The sequence below is a fragment of the Triticum dicoccoides genome, chromosome 6B, assembly GCF_002162155.2.
Source record: "Triticum dicoccoides isolate Atlit2015 ecotype Zavitan chromosome 6B, WEW_v2.0, whole genome shotgun sequence".
Lineage (NCBI taxonomy): Eukaryota > Viridiplantae > Streptophyta > Magnoliopsida > Poales > Poaceae > Triticum > Triticum dicoccoides.
This window is the reverse complement of record NC_041391.1, coordinates 131,284,909-131,307,201: the sequence shown is the minus strand read 5'-3', so window position 1 is coordinate 131,307,201 and position 22,293 is coordinate 131,284,909. Positions and strand designations below refer to the sequence as shown.

At 43.9% G+C, this 22,293-nt stretch overlaps 20 non-coding genes and 3 pseudogenes across 20 annotated transcripts; all 23 read left to right on the top strand.

Annotated features, from left to right (window-relative positions):
• Positions 1–8,551: 8,551 nt before the first annotated feature.
• On the top strand, positions 8,552–8,646 carry LOC119327103. Its single transcript, XR_005158386.1, has one exon. It is a non-coding gene; the product is annotated as a small nucleolar RNA Z157/R69/R10 (small nucleolar RNA).
• Positions 8,647–8,712: 66 nt separating this feature from the next.
• LOC119327130 lies at positions 8,713–8,846 on the top strand. Its single transcript, XR_005158409.1, has one exon. It is a non-coding gene; the product is annotated as a small nucleolar RNA snoR80 (small nucleolar RNA).
• Positions 8,847–8,959: 113 nt separating this feature from the next.
• Positions 8,960–9,052, top strand: LOC119327030. The gene has a single exon (XR_005158361.1). It is a non-coding gene; the product is annotated as a small nucleolar RNA R38 (small nucleolar RNA).
• Positions 9,053–9,163: 111 nt separating this feature from the next.
• Positions 9,164–9,245, top strand: LOC119327022. The gene has a single exon (XR_005158354.1). It is a non-coding gene; the product is annotated as a small nucleolar RNA R12 (small nucleolar RNA).
• A 76-nt stretch (positions 9,246–9,321) lies between these two features.
• LOC119326942 lies at positions 9,322–9,407 on the top strand. Its single transcript, XR_005158284.1, has one exon. It is a non-coding gene; the product is annotated as a small nucleolar RNA SNORD24 (small nucleolar RNA).
• A 2,196-nt stretch (positions 9,408–11,603) lies between these two features.
• Positions 11,604–11,675, top strand: LOC119327017. The gene has a single exon (XR_005158348.1). It is a non-coding gene; the product is annotated as a small nucleolar RNA R66 (small nucleolar RNA).
• Positions 11,676–12,640: 965 nt separating this feature from the next.
• Positions 12,641–12,735, top strand: LOC119327101. Its single transcript, XR_005158383.1, has one exon. It is a non-coding gene; the product is annotated as a small nucleolar RNA Z157/R69/R10 (small nucleolar RNA).
• A 63-nt stretch (positions 12,736–12,798) lies between these two features.
• Positions 12,799–12,932, top strand: LOC119327133. Its single transcript, XR_005158412.1, has one exon. It is a non-coding gene; the product is annotated as a small nucleolar RNA snoR80 (small nucleolar RNA).
• Positions 12,933–13,044: 112 nt separating this feature from the next.
• On the top strand, positions 13,045–13,145 carry LOC119327032 (annotated as a pseudogene).
• Positions 13,146–13,265: 120 nt separating this feature from the next.
• LOC119327025 lies at positions 13,266–13,347 on the top strand. The gene has a single exon (XR_005158357.1). It is a non-coding gene; the product is annotated as a small nucleolar RNA R12 (small nucleolar RNA).
• A 52-nt stretch (positions 13,348–13,399) lies between these two features.
• Positions 13,400–13,485, top strand: LOC119326943. The gene has a single exon (XR_005158285.1). It is a non-coding gene; the product is annotated as a small nucleolar RNA SNORD24 (small nucleolar RNA).
• Positions 13,486–14,021: 536 nt separating this feature from the next.
• Positions 14,022–14,108, top strand: LOC119327140. Its single transcript, XR_005158418.1, has one exon. It is a non-coding gene; the product is annotated as a small nucleolar RNA U31b (small nucleolar RNA).
• A 56-nt stretch (positions 14,109–14,164) lies between these two features.
• On the top strand, positions 14,165–14,221 carry LOC119327122 (annotated as a pseudogene).
• Positions 14,222–14,582: 361 nt separating this feature from the next.
• On the top strand, positions 14,583–14,664 carry LOC119327127. Its single transcript, XR_005158407.1, has one exon. It is a non-coding gene; the product is annotated as a small nucleolar RNA snoR77Y (small nucleolar RNA).
• Positions 14,665–14,727: 63 nt separating this feature from the next.
• On the top strand, positions 14,728–14,908 carry LOC119327105. The gene has a single exon (XR_005158388.1). It is a non-coding gene; the product is annotated as a small nucleolar RNA Z112 (small nucleolar RNA).
• Positions 14,909–16,027: 1,119 nt separating this feature from the next.
• Positions 16,028–16,113, top strand: LOC119327138. Its single transcript, XR_005158417.1, has one exon. It is a non-coding gene; the product is annotated as a small nucleolar RNA snoR8a (small nucleolar RNA).
• A 752-nt stretch (positions 16,114–16,865) lies between these two features.
• LOC119327102 lies at positions 16,866–16,960 on the top strand. Its single transcript, XR_005158385.1, has one exon. It is a non-coding gene; the product is annotated as a small nucleolar RNA Z157/R69/R10 (small nucleolar RNA).
• Positions 16,961–17,022: 62 nt separating this feature from the next.
• On the top strand, positions 17,023–17,156 carry LOC119327131. Its single transcript, XR_005158410.1, has one exon. It is a non-coding gene; the product is annotated as a small nucleolar RNA snoR80 (small nucleolar RNA).
• A 339-nt stretch (positions 17,157–17,495) lies between these two features.
• Positions 17,496–17,582, top strand: LOC119327031 (annotated as a pseudogene).
• Positions 17,583–17,693: 111 nt separating this feature from the next.
• Positions 17,694–17,775, top strand: LOC119327027. Its single transcript, XR_005158359.1, has one exon. It is a non-coding gene; the product is annotated as a small nucleolar RNA R12 (small nucleolar RNA).
• Positions 17,776–17,851: 76 nt separating this feature from the next.
• Positions 17,852–17,937, top strand: LOC119326947. Its single transcript, XR_005158288.1, has one exon. It is a non-coding gene; the product is annotated as a small nucleolar RNA SNORD24 (small nucleolar RNA).
• Positions 17,938–18,313: 376 nt separating this feature from the next.
• On the top strand, positions 18,314–18,406 carry LOC119326935. Its single transcript, XR_005158278.1, has one exon. It is a non-coding gene; the product is annotated as a small nucleolar RNA SNORD96 family (small nucleolar RNA).
• A 248-nt stretch (positions 18,407–18,654) lies between these two features.
• LOC119327016 lies at positions 18,655–18,726 on the top strand. The gene has a single exon (XR_005158347.1). It is a non-coding gene; the product is annotated as a small nucleolar RNA R66 (small nucleolar RNA).
• Positions 18,727–22,293: the final 3,567 nt, after the last annotated feature.

Sequence of the window (22,293 nt, the reverse complement as noted above, 5' to 3'; positions counted from 1 at the left end):
ATATGGAAAGTTGCATCCGGGGTGTTACAAGTGATTACCTGTCTTGTTAACAATTGCCTAGGACAACACCGATCCATCATTATTCCACACTCGCTATTTATAATATTTAGTAATATATTCTAACTTTATGATAACAACACCTACTTTTATATTTTAGCTCTCCGATATCATGCAAAGTTATCCTCTTCATACCCACGACGTAGTTTTATTTCTCGTTTCTAGTTGGAAGCAAACGTTCGGTGTACGTAGATTCGTATCAGTGGCAGACAGGGCTTGAGAGAATATTGATCTTACCTTTAGCTCCTTGTGGGTTCGACACTCCATACTTATCACTTCCACCTTTGGAAATTGCTACGATGATTCCCTGCACTTGGGGATTATCAATGCGGTCCAATGAGTATTGATGCTCATGGTGGGTATCGTTATTTTCTTACCTTCACAGATGATTTAAGCAGATATGGTTATATCTAGTTAATGAAGCATAAGTCTGAAACATTTGAAAAGTTCAAAGAATTTCAGAGTGAAGTGGAAAATCATCGTGACAAGAAAATAAAGTTTCTACAATCTGATCGTGGAGGAGAATATTTGAGTTACGAGTTTGGTCTTCATTTGAAACAACATGGGATAGTTTCACAATTAACGCCACCTGGATCACCACATCGAAATGGTGTGTCCGAATGTCGTAACCGTAGTTTATTAGATATGGTGCAATCTATGATGTCTCTGACTAATTTACCCCTATGTTGGAAATATGCCCTAGAGGCAATAATAAATTAGTTATTATTATTATATTTCCTTATTCATGATAATCGTTTATTGTCCATGCTAGAATTGTATTGATAGGAAACTCAGATACATGTGTGGATACATAGACAACACCATGTCCCTAGTAAGCCTCTAGTTGACTAGCTCGTTGATCAATAGATGGTTACGGTTTCCTGACCATGGACATTGAATGTCGTTGATAACGGGATCACATCATTAGGAGAATGATGTGATGGACAAGACCCAATCCTAAGCCTAGCACAAGATCTTGTAGTTCGTATGCTAAAGCTTTTCTAAATGTCAAGTATCTTTTCCTTAGACCATGAGATTGTGCAACTCCCGGATACCGTAGGAATGCTTTGGGTGTACCAAACGTCACAACGTAACTGGGTGGCTATAAAGGTGCACTACGGGTATCTCCGAAAGTGTCTATTGGGTTGGCACGAATCGAGACTGGGATTTGTCACTCCGTGTGATGGAGAGGTATCTCTGGGCCCACTCGGCAGGACATCATCATAATGTGCACAATGTGATCAAGGAGTTGATCGCGGGATGATGTGTTACGGAACGAGTAAAGAGACTTGCCGGTAACGAGATTGAACAAGGTATCGGGATACCGACGATCGAATCTCGGGCAAGTATCATACCAGTAGACAAAGAGAATTGTATGCGGGATTGATTGAATCCTTGACATCGTGGTTCATCCGATGAGATCATCGTGGAACATGTGGGAGCCAACATGGGTATCCAGATCCCGCTGTTGGTTATTGACCGGAGAGATGTCTCGGTCATGTCTGCATGGTTCCCGAGCCCGTAGGGTCTACACACTTAAGGTTTGATGACGCTAGGGTTATAGGGAAGGTATGTGCGCGGTTACCGAATGTTGTTTGAAGTCCTGGATGAGATCCCGGACGTCACGAGGAGGTGAAGATTGATATATTGGACGAAGGCGTTTGGAGTCCGGAAGTGTTCCGGAGGTACCGGGTGATGACCAGAATGACCGAAAGGTATTTCGGGAGCCCCGACAAGTGTTGGGGGGCTTCATGGGCCAAGGGAAGGGGGAAAACCAGCCCACTAAGGGGTTGTGCGCCCCCTCACCTATTCCCACGTGACCAGGGGGTTTGGGGCGCCCCATCTAGGGTTCCCACCTCCTGGCTTGGGGGCCAAGTCACCCAAAGGGGAGATCCCATCTGCCCTGGCCGCTGCCCCCCTAGGGGAAACCCTAGGGTGCCTCCCCCTTCCCCTTGCCCTATATATAGTGGAGGTTTTGGGGCTGCCCAACACATGAGTCTCTCTCTCCCAAGGCGCAACCCTACCTCTCTCCCTCCTCGTCTCTCGTAGTGCTTGGCAAAGCCCTGCTGGAGTACCGCGCTCCTCCACCACCACCACGTCGTCGTGCTGCTGCTGGACGGAGTCTTCCCCAACCTCTCCCTCTCTCCTTGCTGGATCAAGGCATGTGAGACGTCACCGGGCTGCACGTGTGTTGAACGCAGAGGCGCCATTGTTCGGCGCTTAGATCGGAATCGACCATGATGTGAATCGCCACGAGTACGACTACCTCATCCGCGTTCTTGCAACGCTTCCGCTTAGTGATCTACAAGGCTATGTAGATGCACTCCCCTTCCCCTTGTTGCTAGATTACTCCATAGATTGATCTTGGTGATGCGTAGAAAATTTTGAATTTCTGCTACGTTCCCCAACACCCTATTGTTTTGGGGTTATGCATTCACTTTAAATAGGGCACCATCAAAATTCGTTGAGACGGCGCCTTATGAACTGTGGTTTGGCAAGAAACCAAAGTTGTCATTTCTTAAAATTTGGGGATGCAATGCTCATGTGAAAAAGCTTCAACCTGATAAGCTCGAACCCACATCAGAGAAGTGCGTCTGCATAGGATACCCAAAGGAAACTGTTGGGTACACCTTCTATCACAGATCCGAAGGCAAAATCTTTGTTGCTAAGAATGGATCCTTTCTAGAGAAGGAGTTTCTCTCGAAAGAAGTGAGTGGGAGGAAAGTAGAACTTGATGAGGTAGTTGTACCTTCTCCCTTATTGGAAAGTAGTTCATGACAGAAATCAGTTCTCGTGATTCCTACACCAATTAGTGAGGAAGCTAATGATGATGATCATGAAGCTTCAGATCAAGTTACTATCGGACCTTGTAGGTCTTCTAGAGTAAGATCCGCACCAGAGTGGTACGGTAATCCTATTCTAGAAGTCATGTTACTGGACCATGATGAACCTACGAACTATGAGGAAGCGATGATGAGCCCAGATTCCGCGAAATGGCTTGAGGCCATGAAATCTGAGATGGGATCCATATATGAGAACAAAGTGTGGACTTTGGTGGAATTTCCCGAGAAGCCATAGAAAATAAATGGATCTTTAAGAAGAAGACCGACGCAGATGTTAATGTTACTGTTTACAAAGCTCGACTTGTTGCGAAAGGTTTTTGACAAGTTCAAGGAGTTGACTACGATGAGACTTTCTCACCCGTAGCGATGCTTAAGTCTGTCCGAATCATGTTAGCAATTGCTGCATTTTATGAATATGAAATTTGGCAAATGGATGTCAAAACTACATTCCTGAATGGATTTCTGGAAGAAGAGTTGTATATGATGCAACCGGAATGTTTTGTCGATCCAAAGGGTGCTAACAAAGTGTGCAAGCTCCAGCGATCCATTTATGGAATGGTGCAAGCCTCTCAGAGTTGGAATAAACGCTTTGATAGTGTGATCAAAGCATATGGTTTTATACAGACTTTTGGAGAAGCCTGTATTTACAAAAAAGTGAGTGGGAGCTTTGTAGCATTTCTAATCTTATATGTAGATGACATATTGTTGATTGGAAATGATATAGAATTTCTGGATAGCATAAAGGGATACCTGAATAAGAGAATTTCTATGAAAGACCTCGGAGAAGCTGCTTACATATTGGGCATCAAGATCTATAGAGATAGATCAAGACGCTTAATTGGACTTTCACAAAGCACATATCTTGATAAAGTTTTGAAGAAGTTCAAAATGGATCAGTCAAAAGAAAGGGTTCTTGCCTGTGTCACAAGGTATGAAGTTGAGTCAGACTCAATGCACGACCACTTCAGAAGATAGAGAGAAAATGAAAGTCATTCCCTATGCTTCAGCCATAGGTTCTATCATGTATGCAATGTTGTGTACCAAACTTGATGTACGTCTTATTATAAGCATAGCAGGGAGGTACCAAAGTAATCCCGGAGTGGAGCAGTGGACATCGGTCAAAAACATTTTAAAATACGTGAAAAGGACTAAGGATATGTTTCTCATTTATGGAGGTGAAAAAGAGCTCGTCGTAAATGGTTACGTCGATGCAAGCTTTAACACTGATCCGGATGACTGTCGCAAACCGGATACATATTTTTATTGAATGGAGGAGCTGTCAGTTGGTGCAGTTCCAAGCAGAGCGTCGTGGCGGGATCTACGTGTGAAGCGGGGTACATTGCTTCTTCAGAAGCAGCAAATGAAGGAGTTTGGATGAAGGAGTTCATATCCGGTCTAGGTGTCATACCTAGTGCATCGGGTCCAATGAAAATCTTTTGTGACAATACTGGTGCAATTGCCTTGGCAAAGGAATCCATATTTCACAAGAGAACCAAGCACATCAAGAGACGCTTCAATTCCATCCGTCATCAAGTGTCAGAAGGGGACATAGAGATTTGCAAGATACACACGGATTTGAATGTTGCAGACCCGTTGACTAAGCCTCCTCCACGGGCAAAACATGATCAACACCAAAGCTCCATGGGTGTTAGAATCATTACAATGTAATCTAGATTATTGACTCTAGTGCAAGTGGGAGACTGAAGAAAATATGCCCTAGAGGCAATAATATAGTTATTATTTATTTTCTTAATTCATGATAAATTTTTATTATTCATGCTAGATATGTATTAACCGGAAACTTAGTACATGTGTGAATACATAGACAAAACTTATAGTCCCTAGTATGCCTCTACTTGACTAGCTCGTTTATCAAAGATATTTATGTTTCCTAACGATAGACATGTATTGTCATTTGATGAGCGGGATCACATCATTAGGGGAATGATGTGATGGACATTGACCCATCCGTTAGCTTAGCATTATGATCGTGTTAGTTTCATTGCTACTGCTTTCTTCATAACTTATACAAGTTCCTCAGACTATGAGATTATGCAACTCCCGAATACCAGAGGAACACTTTGTGTGCTACAAAACTTCACAACGTAAAAGGGTGATTATAAAGGCGCTCTATAGGTGTCTCCGAAGGTGTTTATTGGGTTGACATAGATCGAGATTAGGATTTGTCACTCTGTGTTTCGGAGAGGTATCTCTGGGCCCTCTCGGTAATACTCATCACTATAAGCCTTGCAAGCATTGTGACTAATGAGTTAGTTGCGGGATGAAGTACTACAGAACGAGTAAAGAGACTTGCCGTTAACGAGATTGAGCTAGATATTGAGATACCGACGATCGAATCTCGGGCAAGTAACATACCGATGACAAAGGGAACAACGTATGTTGTTATGCGGTTTGACCGATAAAGATCTTCGTAGAATATGTAGGAACCAATATGAGCATCCAGGTTCCGCTATTGGTTATTGACCAGAGACGTGTCTCGGTCATGTCTACATAGTTCTCGAACCCGTAGGGTCCGCACGCTTAACATTCGATGATGATCGGTATTATGAGTTTATGTGTTTTGATGTACTAAAGGTAGTTCGGAGTCTCGGATATGATCACGGACATGACGAGGAGTCTCAAAATGGTCGACACATAAATATCGATATATTGGAAGACTATGTTTGGACTTCAGAATGGTTCCGGGTGAGTTCGGGCATTTACTGGAGTACCGGGGGGGTTACTGGAACCCCCCAGGAGTGTATGGGCCTTACTGGGCCTTAGTGGGAGAGAGGAGGAGATGGCCAGGTGGAGGGCATGCCCCCCAAGCCCACTCCGAATTGGGTGGGGGCCGACCCTCCTTTTCCTTCCCTCTCTCTCCCTTCCTTCCTCTCCTACTCCAACTAGGGAAGGGGGAATCTTACTCCCACCGGGAGTAGGACTCCTCCCTTGGGCGCGCCATGAGAGGGCCGACCCTCCCCCTCCTCCACTCCTTTATATACGGGGGGAGGGGGGCACCCTATAGACACACAAGTTGATTGTTTAGCCATGTGCAGTGCCCCCTCCATAGTTACACACCTCAGTCATATCGTCGTAGTGCTTAGGCGAAGCCCTGCGCTGGTAACTTCATCATCACCGTCACCACGCCGTCGTACTGACAAAACTCTACCTCGACCTCAGCTGGATCTAGAGTTCGCAGGACGTCATCGAGCTGAACGTGTGCAGATCACGGAGGTGCCGTACCTTCGGTGCTAGGAATCGGTCGAATCGTGAAGACGTACGACTACATCAACCGCGTTGTCATAACGCTTCCGCTATCGGGCTACAAGGGTATGTAGACAACACTCCCCCCTCTCGTTGCTATGCATCACCTAGTGATAGATCTTGCGTGATCGTAGGGAATTTTTTGAATTTGCCGCGTTCCCCAATATAAAGCCCCGATAAAGAATTTTCCCGGTCAAGAATCGAATGTACGACCCCCTGCAGTATCCACGTGTACAATGCCAATGTTCGACATCACTTCATCATCTAGGACGAAGAGCAATCAGAGGGTTAGAGGTGGAGCAACCTGGCGGTGGAGAGAGAGAGGGAGAGGGAGAGAGAGAGAGAGAGAGAGGAAAGGAGGGAGGGAGAGAGAGAGAGAGGGAGGGCCCAACCTGAAAACTTTTGTATTTGGAGGGCTGCCCCTCCCTTTTATTTATAGGTGAGAAAGGGGGCATAGCCTTGGAGGAGGGTTGCCCTTTTAGGGCCCATGGACCAGGGAGGGAGACCCTCCCAAACCCAGGCCACACACCTTGCTTGCCCTCCAAGTCTGGAAGGGGGTGCACCACTTGGGCCAGCCAAGGGGGTAGCCCGCTATGGCCATTTGGAACCTTTTGGAAGGTTTCAGAACCTTCCAGGGTATCTCTGGGACATTCCCGATTTTATAGGAACATTTCTAGAACCTACCGAGACACTTCCGGTATTGTTTAGAACATTTCTGATGCATTTCTCTGATGCTCCTTATATATCCTAGTACTCTATCAAACCGTTGTCCATTAAGCGTGTGACCTTGCAGGTTCGGTAGCATGCAAACATGATCAGGAACACCTTCCGGGCAATGATCAACAACAGGATCTGGACATCCATATTGATTCCCAGACATACATGAAGATATTTATCGTGCAAACCTTTTGCCGTTGTAAGTGTAAATATACTAGTATTTCTTTAAGAGCTTAGGATAATATAGACCAAGTCCTCATCAAATCAGTTGTGTAAAGCGCAACCTAAGTATATTGTGGGCATTTTTAAACTTCCCTACTTTTTTTGAAGGGAAAGCCTCATGATACTTTATTCATCTCTTGGCAAGGTTACATCAGATAGTACATGCGATAACAAAAAGTTAGGTGCCTCATCCACCCACTCAAAACTACTACCTTGCTCATAACTATATCTAGCTAAAAAATGTGCCAGATTGTTGGCTTCCCGCGGGCAATGCTGGAAAGAATCGAAGGAATTCTATGTGCTAAATCAAAGCAATCGATCAGAATAGGCGTGTAAGAGCTCCAGAAGTCCGACCCACCCTTGAGTGCCTCAACGAGCTCAAGGCAATCTGATTCCACAACAACTCTAGAGCAGCCTCGTTCAAATAGCATCTTGAGACCTCGTTTGACAGCTGGAGCCTCCGCTGTTTGTGCATTCATCACATTCTGGAAGGGTTCAGCTACACCAGATAATGCCTCACCCTTGCAGTTTCTAAGAACAGTCGCGATTGCTCCACTCCCATCCTCAAAAAATGAAGCAAACCGGCCAAAGTAGTGTTACCCACGGCAAGGTGGGAGAAGCCTTCGCCGGGAAACTACAAATTTAAACTTCCCTACTTGGTGTGTGATGATCTTACGAGGATGGTTAGATTCTTTTTTTTTATTTTGGTTCAAGCAAGGGACGGCGTAAGGTACATTGGAAAGCTTGGGACATGGTTGGGGTCTGGTCTTCCTGATGCCATCTAGTTGAACAAGAGTGATTATAATTCTATTGTGATTGAGTAATACTGTACAAGTGTTCTACCCGGGAAGAAAAGAGTGTAGGATAACAAAGGAGTACTCCCTCCGTCCTTTGAAGAGCGTACTTCCAGCTTTGTTGGAAAGTCAAACCTTTTTATGTTTGACCGTATTTATACAATAATGCACCAACATTTATGCCATCAAATTAGTAGCATTAGATTCATGATAAAATATATTTTCATCATATACATATTTGGTTTCATAAACATTGATATATTTTTGCACAAACTCGGTCAAACATTGAGATAGTTTGATCCTCCAACAAAGTTGGAAGTACACTCTTTAAAGGACGGAGGGAGTAGCAACGAGCCGCTTGAGCAGAGAGAGAGAAAGAGACGCGCCTACCGTTCGGCCGGCCCACCAAAACCCGCGCTAGCCCTTTGTGCGGCAGCCCAGCAGGCCGACGCGTCGGCCCGCCTCATTTGCAGCCGAACCCTAGACCCCATAGTCCAGACCTCAATATAAATCCCCACCAACGCCGCATCCAGACCGCAGACCCCGATAGCTCCTCCCCTCGCGGCTCCGCCCTCCTCCCCTACGCATCGCTCTGCTCTGGTTTTCGATTCGGTTCGTTTCTTGTTCTTCGTTTCGATGGTTGGCCGATGAGAGGTCGCAGCTGTGATGACAAATTTGTGGACTAGAGTTTCTGATGCCGCCTCTTCAGCGGCATCTGCAGACAACCCCTTGGCTGTCTGAGCTCCCAGATCTCATCCCAACGAATCCATCTGTCTTTGCACTTCTTTGTTTTGAATGATTGATGCGCGTTCATTACCAATTCCTGAGGATGATTTGTGTTCCTCATGGCGATTAGTCTCGGACGCTACACGCGATTCTTTGATGTGTGGTATATCCTGATTGGTGGCGTCCTCTGTGCCAGCTTATCCTGGAAACGCCACATACATTCACATGCCGTCCTCTCTTTTATTTTTTTTTCTTTGTTTTATGGATCAAAATGTGCCGACCGTGATAGATTGTATGAGCATTTGATTTTTATTGATAATTCTTTATGTATAGTATGGATGTGGATGATGAGATCACAAGTAAAAATACAGTTATCCCTGTCTTACTTCCTCGGAAGGGTGCTGAGAACACTTTCAATCTGACACGATTACTTAAAGCATTTTGTGCAGTATGGTTGGTTATAGAAAGAGTATTCTGTTGGATTCTGCTTGTTTTTGATGTTTGAAAACGTGTTGTCTTTATTTTGATTTGGATTGGTTGTCGAGCATGAAGAAGAAAATCATTCGGATTCCCATTGATTTGTAATAAACATGAGATCTTTAACCAGCTACTTCTGACTCGTCATACAATCTGCCATCATGTGGCTTCAGTCGATTATTTCTTATTTGTTTAAGCGGTGTTTGTTTGTGTTTTCCTTGAGCCTGTGATGTTATCAAAATATTTGCTACTCTTGATGGGGCAACAACCCCATTTGATGATCACAACCACCAAGATCTCTGAGGCCCTGGAACTGGAAGTCATCTATGTTAATTTTTGCCATTCATTGTATAGCTCTTACATTAAAAGTCTTCAGATGCTCCAATTCTGAAGGTAAACGTTTAGGAACGGCTGACCGGCTGAACGCTTGGCCGGTCGCCTTCCTCACGCGCGTACGTCCAGTGCCAGACCCACACATATCTTATCCCTTCCAATGCCTTTTCCCTCTGTTCTTATCCCCAACATATCGTCTCTCCCTCGCTTCTGCCCTCCTCTTCCTCCATTAATCCCGACCAGAATTTGTGCATCTGGCGAGAGCCCGCCACAGGACCTCCCCTAGCCATGCTGCTTTCTTCTTCCTCCTCTAGCTAGTGGGGAATAACAGCTGCACCTGTGCAGCTGTGCAGTGCTGGTGTGAGCGGGGGAGCAGCGCCCGGGGGATGTGTGGCGAGCAGGGACCGCGATGATGGTGCTAGGCAGGCCACATGCCGGAGATGGAAGAGAGGGAGGTGGGTGACGGCGGTGCGGCGCATCACAGCTAGGCTGGGGGCTTTGGGTGCGACTGGTCTCACCATTGATGCGAGCCAAGCATAAGAGCTGAGACGACGGCAGAGATGCTGGAACCAGCAGCAGTGAATGTTGCATTCGGCAAGAGCAAAAGTTGGAACCGTCGACGTGCAATGCTGGAACCAGCAGCAAGACGCCCTGCGACTGGCGGCGGGGTTGCTGGTGAAAGCTTCAACCGGCATAGAGAAAAGCTTCAACAGGCATGAAAAAGGCTTCAACCGTGGAAAATTTTATCAACCGGCGTGAAAATAGCTTCAACTGCAGAAGAAGCTTCAACCGGGGAAGGAGAAAGCTTCAACCATGGGGGGGGGAGCAGAAGAAGCTTCAAACGAGAGATTCGAGCTGCGAGGGAAAAAGCTTCAACTGGTCTGTGAAAAAGCTTAACCGATGAAGGAGGAAGCTTCAACCATCAAAAGCTTCAATGGCCATGGGTAAAAAGCTTCAAACCGTAGAAATAAATACAACCGGCCCGAAAAAAGATTCAAGGGACATTGAAAAAAGCTTCAATTGGCACGACATGCCAACAATGGTGCGAGCGGCGACATCAGGAGCTTCAGCCGATGGCAGGGCGGTGCTGCATCGGTGTGCTATGATGGAGGCGGCTAATTGCTGTAAACGATGAAAGCGTCGAGCGACGATGGCGTTGCTACGGGACGACGACGGCTGCGAGGACGGCGACCGGCGGGGCGAGGACGGGTGCTACGAGGAACGGATGCTTCAAGGACGGCGAGCCGGTGATGCTTCAAAGTCATGTCTCATGCGTCCATGGCCGTTGTCCAGCAGGAACCGCTGTTTCTTTTACCCTTCTTCCCTGCATGAATTGTGGATCAGATGCGTATTTTGGTGAGGAACAAAAAACTCTGAAATGCCTGATCCAACAGTGGGTAACGACACAATCCGACGGGCACGGTGCGACCGGCTGAACCGTTGCGCCGGTCCGCCGGCGCATAGCACTGGCCAATTCTGCATAAGATAAGGTGTGCTGCCCGTTGACGATGCCAACTTGTTTCTGCTACAGATTTGGTTTGAAAAAATATTTGTTCTGTAGTTTTTCTACAGCATTGCTTTGACGACAAAACAATGTGTTGAAAATAAAAAGCCTAAGGAAAGCTGTATCTGAAAGATAAGATTTGGGCAAATAGATAAGATTGTTGAAGTTTCAGAAGCAGTGTTGTTGAAGGTTAACAACGAAGTGCTGTTACTTCTTCCTGTTATTCTTTTTATATATTGGATAGGACCCGAATGCATCAAATTTTAGATTTTGACAGAGAAGTGCTTTCAACTATATTTGGTATCCTAGACATGCAAAACGGTTGATTTCTCATGACTAAAAAAAAATCTAATGTCTGATTTTTAGCAATTTTGTTTATGTATATAGATGCAGCTTGCCGCATCAAGATTTCCGTCATTGGTTTTAGTCACCATGTCGAGACCGTATAATGTGACTCAGCCCCTTGATTAGTTGAACCTTATGTTTAATTGCTCTGGGTCTCGATTTTTCCAAAGGGGTAGACTTTATGGGGATCTTGAGTCGCTTCCCCTACTTCCAAATGTGAGGTGCAGCGAATAACATTCTCCAAAATTGCTCTCGCTTATCATTATATGTTTTATGATTTTTAGTTTGCCCTTCTCTATTCAGTTAAGTTCTATGAGTCTGTCCAGTGATGGCACATCTTTGAGACCTGAGTTTTCTTCCTTGATGAAAATCATAAGCATAACCCCTGAGGGCTACTGACTCAGTCTTCTGTTATTCCTTGACCCTCTTTCTTTACTCTTGATTGACCTGTTGCTTGATGAAGGTGCATTTGTCTAGAATACATTTTCTTACAGCTCAACAATCTATCACCATGGTATTCATTCCTGTTGACGAGATGTATATTATCACCTAGAGGCATCAGAAGCAATGATATACCATATGTAGTTTGTTTGTGTATATTTTTGGCTGGAAATCGATCTGCCTTCAGATTTGGTTTTTGTCATTGCTGAATTTATTGATTATTTGTTTGGTAAAAAATCAATGTAATTATTGAATGCAAGTTCTAACGCAACAAATTCGTTTGATGCATGGTCCTCCTGCAATGCTGTCTATCTTAAGTTGGTCCAATGATGCATGGGTCCGGGTCCACATGTCAGTGTGTGTTGCTGTGATGGTCATGTAGACTTAGTGCATTGGCAATATTTTAGTTTGCTAATATTGGAGTACTATACCTCTGACCTGCGCATTGGCAATATTTTAGTTCGCTAATATTGGAGTACTATATTACCTCCGTTCTGAATTTACTTATCGATTATTTGTCACATCGTGGGTGGTGCATAGGAAACATAATTTTGATCTGTCTAGGTATGTTAGACATCGTGTGTGGTGCATAGGAAACATTATTAACAAAATCAGAGTGGAGCATTGGCGCCATTCTGGCTGTAGGGTGTGCAGGCCCGGGAGGGCAGGGGAGTGGACCTTGAGGTCCACCAGGACAGGAATTCACACCTCCTTCGACATCAGGCCAATGCGTTGGCCCACCTCATTTGCAGCTGAACCCTATACCCCCATAGTCCAGACCTCAATATAAATCCCCACCAACACTGTGTCCAGACTCCTGACCCCAATAGCCCCCTCCTCCCTCCGCTACACATCGCTCTGGTTTTTTGATTCGGTTTCGTTTGTTGTTCTTCTTTTTGACGATTGGCAGATGGGAGGTCGTAGCGGTGATGACAAATTTGTGGACTAGAGTTTCTGATGCCGCCTCTTCAGCGGCATCTGCAGACAACCCCTTGGCTGTCTGAGCGTCCAGATCCCATCCAATCAATCCATCTGTTTTTTTGTAGTTCTTTGTGTTGATTGACGCGCGTTCATTACCAATTCCTGAGGATGATTTGTGTTCCTCATGGCGATTAGTCTCAGACGCTACACGCGATTCTCTAATGTGTGGTATATCCTGATTGGTGGCGTCCTTTGTGCCAGCTTATCCTGGAAACGCCACATACATTCACACGCCGCCCTCTCTTATTTTGTTATCTTTTTTTCTCTGTCTTTATGGATCAAGATGGCCGACAGTGATAGATTGTACGGGCATTTGATTTTTATTGATTTAGATTAGTATGGATGTGGATGATGAGATCACAAGTAAAAATACAGTTATCCCTGTCTTACTTCCTCGGAAGGGTGGAAGGGTGGTGAGAATACTTTCAATCTGACACGGTTACTTGCAGCATCATGTGGAGTATGATTGGTTATAGAAACTGTAATTCTGTATACATTGTGAGATTCTGTTTGTTTTGATCTTCGAAAACGTATTGTCTTTGTTTTGATTTGGCTTGGATGGTGAGAATGAAGAAGAAAATCATTCGGATTCCCATTGTTTTGTAATTAACATGAGATCTTTAACCAGCTACTTCTGACTCTTCGTACAATCTTCTCTTATTTGTTTTAGTTGTGTTTGTTTGTGTGTTCCTTGGAGCCAGTGATGTTATCAAAATATTTGCTACTCTTGATGGGTCAACGACCCCATTTGATGATCACAACCACCAAGATCTCTGAGGCCCTGGAAATCATCTTTCTGTTTGACGATTGGCTTATAGCTCCCACATGAAAAGTCTAAAGATGCTCCAGTTATGAACAAGATTAAAATTGTAGGGGTGCTTCCACTAAACGGTTCAACTCAGTTGTCCCGTGCTGCCCTGCCCCTCAGTTGTCACGTGCAACAGTTGTAAACTATGTCACTTTCTGCTTCATATTTGGTTGAAGAAATACGAGAAAGCTGTATTTTTTACAGCTTTGCTTTGATAACAAAACAACAGCATGGAGAAAACAAAAAGGCAAAGAAATCTGGATCTGAAATGCTTCATGATTTGTACTCCATGCTTGTGGAGCATAAGATTTGGACGGACAGTACCAGTTTCAGACCAAATGTGATAAGATGCCTGGAGTATTTCTTTACATTTTTGTCTGCCAATACAGAAGCAATGTTGTGTGCCATGCTCTGCTGTATCACCGCTCATATTCCGAGTCTGCTTTTTTACATATTAGAACTGACTATGTTTGTTTAGAACATGGTTAGTAGATCTATGGTGTGGTTATGTGGATTATGATTTCAAATTTGTCGCCCCAGTCTTAGGGTCCTCTTAGGTGGATCTGTGCTGATTGACATACTATTAAATCTGACTTGGCAAAAATAATTTTGAACAGTTGGTTTGATTCTCATTTACTTAATTTCCATGGGTGATGGCAGTGACGATTCCAAATATTCAAGCTCAACAGACCAAATCACAGGAGCCATCTGATAACCTTTATTGGTAAAAGAGAATTTGTCACTGCCATCACCCAAGGAAATATTCTGGCCCAGATCCATGCATCCGCCGAAGAACGCATGGCGACTGTGTCTGTGTGACAACTGAAACAATTAGAATGTCTCAAAAAAAAAACTGAAACAATTAGAGATCAGTTTAATTATTTAGTTTATTCTTGGTTTCGTCAGTATCATGTGATGATACCTCGATCAATCTTAGAACACCTTCTGACTCGGTGCCTATTTACCAGTGGGTGAGAAGGCTTTTATATTTTGATTACGCCATGCTTTCTTGGGCATTATCTTAGTTGTGGTATTGGCTGGTGAGTAGTGTTTTCTTTTACACCAGTGATCTGCCCATGATGATTAGCTTTATGTTGCAATTACCGTCTGATTCTGAATGACTGATATTTTTATGGCTTTCCGAGGCATAAAACCAGTAGCGTAATATTTTCTATATTTAATTATTATAATTTTTAATTTTGTTCAACTTAAATTATCCCTCTGAAGATTCTCAGACCAGGAAGTGCCGTATGACACTGTAAACAACAGCTGCTTCTCACCACTGCACGTGACCTCCTTTGGCTATAACCTTTGTGGTTTGGTCATGTTTGGAATCTCCATTTGCACCTGGTTTGGTTCAGCTGTGTGCTTGATTTTAAATGTGTCTCTGATCGAATCTCTCGTTTGTTTGTTTTGTTTTTTGTGTGTTGATAGGAACAGTCTCTATTTTGGCAGGTATACACTTTCTAGAGCTGGTTATTGTGGTTAAAATATTTTGTGTCAGTTTTTGTTAAAAATATTATTTTATTTTTGGATATATTATACTATAGACCCAAAGTGGTCGGACCCTTCCCTGGACCCTGCGCAAGCGGGAGCTACATGCACCAGGTTGCCCTTTTAGCCTACCCCAACTTGTTTGGGACTAAAGGCTTTGTTGTTGTTGTTGTTGTTTTTTGTTTTTTTGGATATGTTATTGCGATGATGATAAATTTAAGGCTTGTTTCTCAAAACATTCGCAGATGCCGCCTAAGGCTGGTCACAATGGGCAAGAACATAAGCTAGACTATGTTACTACCTCCATAGTGGGTAGGAACATCTATGTAGTGTCATGCAACGATGTATTTATTAGGTTATAGACTCATTGTTTCTTGGAGTGTGTGATGTTCCGGTAACTTAGCTAGTTACCACAAGCACCTCTTTTTTCATTAAATACGTGCCACATAAGCAAAGTTGTATTGGAGTGTGTGATGTTACTCCTAAGTTCCTCCCCATTGTGACCAGCCTAAGGCTGGTCATAATGGGGAGTAACTTAGACTAGTAACATGCATATGTTACTAGTCTATGTTACTACCTTTATAGTGCATAGTATCATATAGTAGTATCATAGATGGTCTCATTTATTGCCATGCATGACACATAGTAGCATCATATTTATTATGTTACGGTATCTACTTATGTTACTATAACCATCTCTCTCTTTTTTAATTACCTGCCACATAAGCACATTTGCGAGTCCCCCACTATGGCCAGCCTAAGAGCTTTCGCCTAGCCAGGCTTGAGAGCTAATGCTGCTAATTCCTTCCTTGGATGTCTGAGCCTTATTAATATCTCCATGCTTTGTTGTATTTCATTTGATGTTTTCTTCTTGTTATGTGGGGTGCACTGTTTCTATGTTCTGCTGCTGTTCTTGCATCCGAGTTTACAACACTCCTGAGATGTTTTAGGTGGCGGTTATACAAATCCGTCCAGGGTTATGCTTGGCCCCAAATTTCAGTTTAACATTAACAAGGAGAAAATTGGTGCAGTGATTATAAAACATTCCTCGTACTGACGGGAAATCCCTGTGAACGACATCTATACACCCATAGAATCTGAGCACCAATACCAATTCTGTGTTCAGTCTTTTTTTTTTGTTCAGAAGGTTGGGTCCTCTCTGCAGAGCGAACCATGAAACTACCATACTTGTCATAGTGTCATGCCCAAAAATCGTCTTGTCTTGTTGAGCTAATAGGAATCCTCATAATAATCTTTGACCATCTCCAGAAAATGTTCATTCAATGCTTGTGCACTCCATCTTCCCATGCTGCTCTGGGTCAATTCACAAACCAACTCCGGTGGGTTGACAGATCTTGCAACAATTGGCCCGAGATTAAAATCTCAGGGAGCCAATTACACAACTTGAGGGTATCTCCCCCCTCAACAATAGCACACCATAATTGGCTTGATGAAGAACCCAATTCTGCTTCAGGCCAGGCCTTGTTCGGTTCCATCACAAATGAGGGATTGACAGGTATTGACTGGGATTAAATCCCATCCATGTCAAATTCCCCTAAAATCCACTCCTAATAAATTGATTTTAAGATTTGACTACTAAGATCCATGATCTTGCAGAAGTATCCAGGGTTAACATTAACAAGGAGTATCTTGAGCCGAGAGAGAGACGTGTTAGCCCCTTGTCGGCAGGCTGGTTCATCAGCTCACCTCATTTGCAGGCAAGGAAGGAAACCCTTGACCCCATATTGCAGACCTCAATATAAATCCCCCTGTGGCTCCGCCCTCCTCCCTCATGCATCTCTCTGGTTTTCTATTCGGTTTGTTTCTTTCTCTTCTTTTCGATGGTTGGTCGATGAGATGTCGTAGCGGTGATGACAAATTTGTGGACTAGAGTTTCTGATGCTGCCTCTTCAGCAGCATCTGCCGACAACCCCTTGGCTGTCTGAGCTCCCATATCTCATCCCATCGAGTCCATCTGTTCTTCTACTTCTTTGTTTTGATTGATGCGCGTTCATTACCAATTCCTGAGGATGATTTGTGTTCCTCATGGCGATTAGTCTCGGACGCTACATGCGATTCTCTGATGTGTGGTATATCCTGATTGGCGGCGTCCTCTGTGCCAGCTTATCCTGGAAACGCCACATACATTCACATGCCGTCCTCTCTGTTTTTTTTTCATTTCTTTGTCTTTCTGGACCAAAATGTTTATCTATATAAATGCAGCTAGCCGCAGAGACACTTCCGTCATTATTATTGTAGTCACCATTTGATTTTTATTGATTTTTTGAGTTACGAAAGAAGCTTCGGACTCATATTGTTCATGGGTTGAGAGCGGGAGTTGAACTCTAGGAGGTCGAATCCCCCCTTGTTCCTCAGTAGCTCAGTGGTAGAGCGGTCGGCTGTTAACTGACTGGTCGTAGGTTTTAATCCTACTTGGGAAGATTTTATTCATTCTTTAATGTAAGAATTTTTATGTAACTGATAAGTATGGATGTGGATGATGAGAGTAAAAATACAGTTATCCCTGTCTTACTTCCTCGGAAGGGTGCTGAGAATACTTTCAATCTGACACGTTTACTTCCAGCATCTTGTGCAGTATGGTTGGTTATAGAACTGTATTCATAGTGAGATTCTGTTTGTTTTGATGTTCGAAAGCGTATTGTCTTTATTTTTATTTGGCTTGGATGGCGAGCATGAAGAAGAAAATCATTCGGATTCCCATTGATTTGTAATAAACATGAGATCTTTAACCATCTACTTCTGACTGTCATTCAATCTGCCATCAGGGGGCTTCAGTCGGTTATTTCTTATTTGTTTTAGCGTTGTCTGTTTGTGTTTTCCTTGGAGCCAGTGATGTTATCAAAATATATGCTACTCTTGATGGGGCAACGGGCCCATCTGATGATCACAACTACCAAGATCTCTGAGGCCAGGACCAAATGCATTGAACGTCAAATTTTGACAGAAATGTTCATTGAGCGTCAAATTTTTCTTTTTATCTAGGACAGGTCCGAATGCATTGAACGTCAAATTTTGACAGAAAAGTGCTTGCCATCTATATTTTTCACCCTAGACATGCAAAATGGTTGATTTGTCATGTCTAAAAAAAATCAGATGTCAGATTTTTAGGATTTTTGTTTATCTATATAAATGCAGCTAGCCGCAGAGACACTTCGTCATTATTATTGCAGTCACCATGTTGATACTGATTGGTGCGCTCTTGTGTGTAATGCTGTGAAATATGCAATTCTGACGTCCGAAACTAAAATAATGTGGGTGACCTTTGTTTTGTGTTGTTGGTTATGGTTGTCCGGTGATGAAAAACCTGTTAATTCATACCATCTTTCGGGACTGATTGGTCGCTATGCGTCCATGCTGTCATTCTGCAATTCTGAGGACAAATTATGATGAAGAGCACTTTTTGTTCTGAATAATGTGACTCTGCCCTTTGATTAGTCGATCCTTATGTTTGTTTTCTTTGGGGATTGATTTTTCCTAAGGGGCTATACATTATGGTGATCTTGAGTCGCTTCCCCTACTTCTAATTGTGAGGCGCAGCGAATAACATTCTCCAAAATTGCTCCTGCTTATCATTATACGTTTTATGATTTTTAGTTTGCCCTTTTCTATTCAGTTCAGTTCAGTGAGTCCAGTGATGGCACATCTTTGAGACCTGAGTTTTCTTCCTTGATGAAAATCATAAGCATAATCCCTGAGGGCTACTGATTCGATCTTCTGTTATTTGTAGATCTTCTCTCTTCACTCTTGAGGACTATTGTTTTGCTTGATGGAGATGCATTTGCCTCAACACATTTTCTTACTCCCTCCGTTCCCAAATATAAGTCTTTCTAGAGATTCCAACAAATGACTACATAGAGAGCAAAATGAGTGAATCTACACTCTAAAATATGTCTACATACATTCGTATGTTGTAGTCCATTTGAAATGTCTAAAAAGACTTATATTTAGGAACGGAGGGAGTACATCTCAACAATCAATCACCATTCGTATGTTGTATTCCATTTGAAATGTCTAAAAAGACTTATATTCTGGTGCGCTATTTTGTGGTGCGGTGTGGAAGCAATTTGGAGACCTGAACTGAGGAAATACTTCATTATATCTTCTCTCCCAAAATAACCTATTTGGTGTTTACTTTTCCTCTTCTTGTAGTTGGGAATGAAAAATGTTACTCCTGGATTGAGTAGGTGTCTGTTGTTGCTTCACAACTGGAAGAATTTGTGGTGTGTATGTTTTTATTTTTTGAGGATTTAGTTTTGCTTTGGATTCTGTTGCAATCCCACATTCATTTGGTGGATGAAACCAAGCATTAACCAGAATTCTCCATTCAGATCATTGTAGCAGATTTGTGATTTGTAGGGGAATCAGTACATCTTTGGATTTGTGATTTGTCATTGCAGCAGAAATTATGTTATTCATCATGTAGCTTTTAACTTAAATTTAAATTTAAATTTTGAGTTCATTGATGATTTGTTTGGAAAAAATATCAATGTAATTATTGAATGCAAGTTGTAACGCAACAAATTCATTTGATGCATGGTCCTCCTGTAATGCTGTCATTTTGATGTGATGGCCATGTAGACTTGGCCCATTGTCTATATTTTAGTTCGCTAATACCTCCGTCCTGAATTTGCTTATGTAGATTTGTGATATGTTGACATGATTATCATGATGTGGTGCAGATTAAACATAAATTAAGAAAATTAGAGTTGAAACCGGCTGCCCCGTTGCCCGGTGTTCGTGGTTGAACGGAGGCGTGACCACCAGGTGGATGGGCGGTTGCGTGGGTGAGGCAGGGGTCAGACTTGAGCTCCACCAGGTGAGGAACTCACGCCTCCTTCGACATCATGTGGAGGTTTCCGTAGGTAGTCAGCCATTGGGCAATGGCAATGCCGATGTTGTTATTGAATAATGTTCTTATATGATTTCATGACCTTTATAAGAATGTCCCAAATGTGGAAGGCTGCCTGAAGTTTGTTTGTACCTTTGACATTGTGCAGATGCCTATTTTAAATTCGTATGATTTCCAGTGACCCAAATGATTAATTTCCTTTTACCATTGTGTTTTTGTTCTAACGCCTTATTCACAGTCCAATTCTACCCTAGCACTCCTTTCCAAGTTGTCATTGCTAGAAGTTTGTTTTTAGGTAAATCATCGCTGTAAGTTTAGCATAACTAGTCGATATTGCTCCCACGCGCCTCGCACACCCACCAATGTCAAATAGCCACAAGCCCACACATATCGCTTCTCCTTTTCCTATCTTTGTCGTCCTCTTGCGAACTCTTCTCTCACTTTCCCCATGCTTGCTGCCATAGCCTCCTCCAGCACTCCATGGCCATGGCCATCAAGTTTTTTTTTCCAACAGTCCACAAATACTATCTGATGCGTTCATCGCCGGAACTCGCGACTGCGTGTTGCGTTCGTGGCCATGGTCACGAGCTCTTGTTTAGGGACGAGGCCATGTTTTTTTTTGTTAACGAAGCGGGACACGTGTTGTCACTGGTATTGCTGGAACCAACAACGCCGTTTGATGGAACCGTCTATAAATTTTGCTGGAACATGAGGTCGGCGGTTGCGATGTTTTGCTGGAACCAGCGAATATGGATGCTACAACCACCGACAAATGAAGCTACTACCGACAAGCCTAGGATCGGGCTGTGAGATGGGTTTTTCTTCGAGAGATGCTGCCCACAGGAGACAAACCCGACGGCCACATCGTTAGGGTTTGCTGGTCTTCGTGAGAAGAGAGATCGATGAGAAGAAAGATCGGGAACTCAGAGCAAGATAGAGAGGAAGTAGTCTGCATATCGGTAGCCCCGAAACGTTTTCTAGGGCTTCGAGTGGCCAGAGGCAGCGCGAAGGCGATCTTCGATCTCCAGGGGCACAAGGTGTGATTTCCATGGATTCGTGGTCTTCGAACCGAGCTTTGATCCCAACCTCCCCCCTATAGCCTCTCGGGGTGATCAAGGGGGGACCTTTGCGCCCCTGCCCGCCCTTGGAGCGCTTGGTTGGAGTTAGTGTTTTAAGGTTTGACGTGAGTTTGACGTGAGATCGGCGGAGATGAACAACTCTGGTTCGAGGAACCGAGGTAGCTCGGGATCGAGGAACAAGGATATAGAGGGGGTGGAAGAAGAGATGGAGAGGATGAACCTGTCGGAGAGAGAGAACATGAAACTGGTGGTTGAAGATTCAGAGGTGGATGGTGGAACTGTGCCGGAATGGGTGGTCGTGGGGAAGGTTCTCCACATGAGAGTGCTTCGTGTTAGCACTATTTCTGATGCTCTTAGGCCTGCTTGGGGTAATCCGAGGGGGCTCAATTTCGATTATGTTGGTGACAATACTTTTGTGGCAATTACAGAGAGCAAGAGGGATCGTGACAAGATTGTTGAAGGCGGCCCATGGATGGTGGGCAAGCATGCATTAGTTATTGAGGTTTTTGATTGCCGATCAAGCCGTCAGACTGGAAGTTCGAGAAGCTTCAGATCTGGGCGCGTGTTATAAACTTTCCCTTTAATCTTATGTACCCGCCATGGCCTAAAAAAATTACTGAGATGCTCGGAGAAGTGGTACGGGTGGATGTAGATGGGAAGGGTTTTGCCTTTGGGGAATCGCTACGGGCGAGGATCTGGATCAATGTAATGAGCCACTTATGTGTTGGGTGCAGCTTAAATCGGCAAAGACCAAAGAGACCATTTTCGATGATATTCAATATGAGAACCTACCCTATTTTAGATTCTTGTACGGACTTCTTGGGCACGCCGATCAGTTCTGCCTGACACGGGCAAAGAGGGATTCGCTGGGACGCCTACCGTTCAGAGATAACATCAGATGGCCGGGGGCGCGGCAAATTTGGGGTAATAACCAGACAAATCAAAGTGAACATCATGGAGCCAGCACGTACACTGAGGCAGATGGAGGAGATGAAGTTGAGGAAGGGGAGGAGGTCTCATCCCCGGTGAAAACATGCCAACGGATAGTCAAGGATGCTGTGTATAGATTTAATGCCAGAGGTGGGCTAGCTGGTCGTGGAGGTAATGGTAACAGGGGTAAAGACATGAATAATAGTCCAGTTTACAGGAGGGTAGACATGAATGCAAAAACTGTAGCCACTTCCTCACAACTAATGCTTGTTGATTAGGAGTATCTAAATAAAAAACAAATAATGATGGAGAGCTGTCAACTGATTTGGAGGACAGTAGAGACTCGAAGAAGAAACGTGCCCACGAGGAAAAGCTATCAGCGGAGGCTGCGGCGCAGCCCGTCGGGAG